The sequence below is a fragment of the Nicotiana sylvestris genome, chromosome 2 (genome assembly GCF_000393655.2).
Source record: "Nicotiana sylvestris chromosome 2, ASM39365v2, whole genome shotgun sequence".
Lineage (NCBI taxonomy): Eukaryota > Viridiplantae > Streptophyta > Magnoliopsida > Solanales > Solanaceae > Nicotiana > Nicotiana sylvestris.
Genome location: NC_091058.1, coordinates 119,775,771 through 119,780,904, shown reverse-complemented (window position 1 = coordinate 119,780,904; position 5,134 = coordinate 119,775,771).

Below are 5,134 nucleotides of genomic sequence, written 5' to 3'. Positions count from 1 at the left end.
AGACTCCCGTTTTGATTCTGTTTTTAAAACACTGGAAAGACCTTCTTCACGTTCGCGAGAGGTTTATCGTTCGCGATGCTTTGCGGCCAGAAGGGCCTTCGCATTTGCCAAGAGTTTCTCGCGTTCGTGATTGTCTTTCCCCTTGACCATCGCATTTGCGGGCCTTAGACCGCATTCGAGAAGAACAACTCGGAGACTCCCCCAGCCCCCCTCCATTACACTACACGTTCGCGTTCACAAAGGGAAACCCTACCAGTGCTCCGCGTTGGCGACCAAGGCCTCACATTCACGTAGAAGAAACCCCTCCCCAGCCCAGCTTGCACTTTGCATTCAAGAGAGTGGCTTCGCCAACGCAAAGCACAAAGCATCAGAATACCAGAAGCAGCAATAAATCATAAATTCCTAAGTCCAAACCATCCCGAAACCTATCTGAAACTCACTCGATCCCTAGAGGCTCTAAACCAAACATGCACACAAGTATAAAAGCATCATAAGGACCTGCTCGCGTGATCAAATCACCAAAATAACACCTAGAACTACGAATTTAGCATCAAAATCAATGAAAATCTCAAGAACTCTTAAAGTTTTTATTTTCACAACTGAGGGTCCGAATCACGTCATATAAACACCGTTTCTTACCAAATTTCATAGACACCACTTAAATACCATATTAAACCTGTACCGTACTCCGAAACCAAAATACAGTCCCGATAACATCGAAATTAATCATCATTAAATTTCCAAAAACCATTATATTTTCAGTTAAACAATTTTCTTCAAAAATTCATTTCTCGGGCTAGGGATCTCGGAATTCAATTCCCGGCATATGCCCAAGTTCCATATTTTTGTACGGACCCTCTGGGATTGTCAAATCACGGGTCCGGATCCGTTTACCCAAAACATTGACGGAAGTCAACTTAATTCAATTTTAAAGGCAAAATTTAGAATTTTTCTCAAATTAACACATAAAGGCTTTCCGGATATACACAAGGACTGCGCACACAAATCGAGCTGAGACAAAAGGAGGTTTTTAGGCCTCGAAACACTAGTTTGACTTAAAAAACTTGAGATGACCTTTTGGGTCATCACATTCTCCACCTCTAAAATAACCATTCGTACTCGAACAGACATAGAAAAGTACCTAAGTCGGTGAAAAGATGGGGATATCGGCTCCGCATATCGGACTCAGACTCCCAGGTAGCTGCCTGGACAGGCTGACCTCCCTACTGAACATGAACCAAAGGGTAACTCTTCGATCTCAACTAACGAACCTGCCGGTCTAGAATAGCTACCGGTCCTTGTCCAACTGGACAGTGCTGAAGTCTAACATGTGGGATGGATCGCCGTGATACTTCCAAAGCATGGACACATGAAACACTGGATGCACAACTGATAAACCCGGCGGCAAAGCAAGTCTGTAAGCCACCTCTCCCACTCTATCAAGGATCTCAAAAGGCCCGATGAACCTAGGGCTTAGCTTGCCCTTCTTCCCAAATCTCATCACGCCCTTCATGGGCGACACTCGAAGCAACACTCGCTCTCCGACCATGAATGACACATCACAAACCTTATGGTCGGCATAACTCTTCTGCCTGGACTGAGCTGTAGGAAGCCTATCTTGAATGATCTTAACCTTCTCCAAGGCATCCTAAACTAAATCTGTACCCAACAACCGAGCCTCTCCCGGCTCAAACCACCCAACCGGCGACAGACACCACCTACCATATAATGCCTCATAGGGAGCTATCTAGATGCTCGACTGATAACTGTTGTTGTATGCAAACTCCGCTAATGTCAAGAACTGATCCTAAGAACCTCCAAAGTCAATAACACATGCACTGAGCATATCCTCCAAAATATGAATAGTACGTTTGGATTGTCCGTCCGACTGATGATGAAATGATGTGGTCAACTCGACCTGCGTACCCGACTCATGTTGTGTTGCCCTCCAAAAATGCGAGGTAAACTACGTACCTCGGTCAGAAATGATAGACACGGGCAAACCATGAAGACAAACGATCTCACGGATATAAATCTCTACCAACCGCTCAGAAGAATACGAAACTGCCACAGGAGTGAAATACGCTAACTTAGTCAGTCTATCCACAATAACCCATACTGCGTTGAACTTCTTCTGAGTCTGTGGGAGTCCAACAACGAAGTCAATAGTGATATGCTCCCACTTCCACTCAGGAATCTCAATCTTCTGAAGCAAACCACCAAGTCTCTGATGCTCGTACTTTACCAGCTGACAATTCAAACACTGGGCTACATACGTAACAATGTCTTTCTTCATCCTCCTCCACCAATAATATTACCGCAAGTCCTGATACATCTTAACGGTGCTCGGGTGAATAGAATACCGGAAACTATGGGCCTCCTCTAGAATCAACTCATGAAGTCCATCCACACTAGGCACACAAACTCGACCCTGCATCCTCAAAACTCCGTCATCACCAACTGTAACCTGCTTGGTACCCCCATGCTGCACTGTGTCTCTAAGGATAAGAAAATGAGGATCATCATACTGCCGATCTCTGATACGCTCAAATAATGAAGAACGGGCGACTGTGCAAACTAGAACACGGTTGGGCTCAGAAATATCCAACCTTATGAACTTTTGGCTAACGCCTAAACATCTAAAGCGAGAGGTCTCTCACCAATTGGAATATATGCGAGGTTGTCCATACTAGCTGATTTCCTACTCAAAGCATCGGCCACCATATTGGCCTTCCCAGGATGATACAAGATGGTGATATCATAGTCTTTAAATAGCTCCAACCACCTCCTCTGCCACAAATTTAGTTCCTTTTGCTTGAACAAGTATTGCAAAATCTTGTGATCCGTGAATACCTCACATAAAATGCCATATAAATAGTGCCTCCAAATCTTCAACGCATGAACAATGGCTGCTAGCTCTAAATCATGAACTGGGTAATTCTTCTCGTGGATATTCAACTATTGCGAAGCACATGCAATAACATTGCCATTCTGCATCAATACCACACCAAGTCCAATACGAGATGCATCACAATATATTGTATATGGCCCTGAACCTGTGGGCAATACCAACACCGACGCCGTAGTCAAAGCTATCTTGAACTTTTGAAAGCTCGCCTCACACTTGTTCAACCACTTAAACTAGACACTCTTCCGGGTCAACCTGGTAATTAGGGCTGCTATAGATGAAAACCCCTCCACAAACCGATAGTAATAACTCGCCAAACCCTATAAACTCTGGATCTCTGTAGTTGATATGGGTCTAGACTAGTCCTTGACTGCCTCAATCTTCCTAGGATCCTCTTGGATACCCTTTTGCTGATACGACATGACCCAGGAATTCTACTGAACTCAACCAAAACTCACATTTTGAAAACTTAGCATACAACTAACTATCTCTTAGAGTCTGAAGAACGACTCAAAGGTGCTGCTCATGCTCCTCTCGGCTGCTGGAGTAGATCAAAATATCATCAATGAAAACAATCACAGAGGAATCTAGATAAGGCTTGAACACCCAGTTCATCAAATCCATAAAAGTTATTGGGGTATTTGTCAACCCAAATGGCATCACTAAGAACTCATAATGCCCGTACCGAGTGTAGAAAGCCGTCTTAGGGACATAGGATGCCCTAATCCTCAACTAATAGCAGCTAGATCTCAAATCAATCTTCGAAAATACCTTGGCACCCTGAAGCTGATCAAACAAATCATCAGTCCTCGGCAATGGATACTTGTTCTTGATGGTCACTTTTTTCAACTGCCGATAATCTATGCACATCCTCATCGATCCGTCCTTGTTCTTAACGAACAACACTAGTACACCCCAAAGTGAGACACTAGGTCTAATAAAGCCATTATCAAGCAGGTCTTGCAACTATTCTTTCAATTCTTTCAACTCTAGCGGGGTCATACGATATGTCAGAATAGAAATGGGCTGAGTGCCCGGAGCCAAATCAATGCAAAAGTCAATATCCCTGTCGGGTGGAATCCGCGGCAGGTCAGCAGGAAATACCTATGGAAACTCCCGAACAACTGGTACAGAATCCATCGAAGGAACCTCAGCACTAGAATCACGAACATAAGCCAAATAAGCCAAACACCCCTTCTCAACTATACACCAAGCCTTTATATAAGAGATAACCCTGCTGGTAGAATGACCAGGAGTCCCTCTCCACTCTAAATAAGGAAACCCCGACAATGCTAAGGTCACGGTCTTGGCATGGCAGTCCAATATAGCATGATAAGGTGACAATCAATCCATCCCCAAAATGACATCAAAGTATACCATATCGTAAAGTAGGAGATCTACTCTAGTCTCAAGACACCCAATAACAACTACACATGAATGATAAACACGATCTACCACAATAGAATCACCCACCGACGTTGACATATATACGAGAGCACTCAAAGAATCACGAGGCACAACCAAATGGGAAGCAAAATAAGAAGACACATAGGAGTATGTAGACCCCAGATCAAACAGAACTGAAACATCTTTACTAAAAACTAGAACAGTACCCGTGATAACTACATCGGAGGACTCAGCCTGAGGCCTAGCTGGAAAAGCATAACATCGGGGCTGGGCCCCACCACTCTGTATTACATCTTTAGGATGACCTCCTGTTGGCTGGCCTCCACCTCTAATGGCCTGGTCTCTACCTATAACGACCTGGCCTCCACCTCTAACACCTCAACCCCTACCTCTAGCTAGCTGAGCGGGTGGTGGAACACCCCATGCCGGAACCATGGCATAAGAACCCTGATGCTAAGAACCGCTCGAGGCTCGAGGGCAATATCTAGCAATGTGCCTCGTATCTCCACAAGTATAACAAAACTTTGCCTGCTGAGGCAGTTGACCCTGAAACTGACCTTGACAGCCTGAGTAACTACTCCAAAAACTCTGGAGTGGAGGTGCACTGATAGGAGCTGGCGGTGCACTATAGGGTAGCTGATCAGAATACTACATATGAGAACCACGACCACCTGGAGCACCGTGAGAAGCCTGAAGTGCTGAATGAAACTTCCTGGAAGGATGGCCTCTACCAAAAGAATCCCTACCTACAGACGAGGCACCACTGAATCTGCTAGAATGACGAGACCTTTTGTTAGACCCCTGACTGCTTCCATGAAC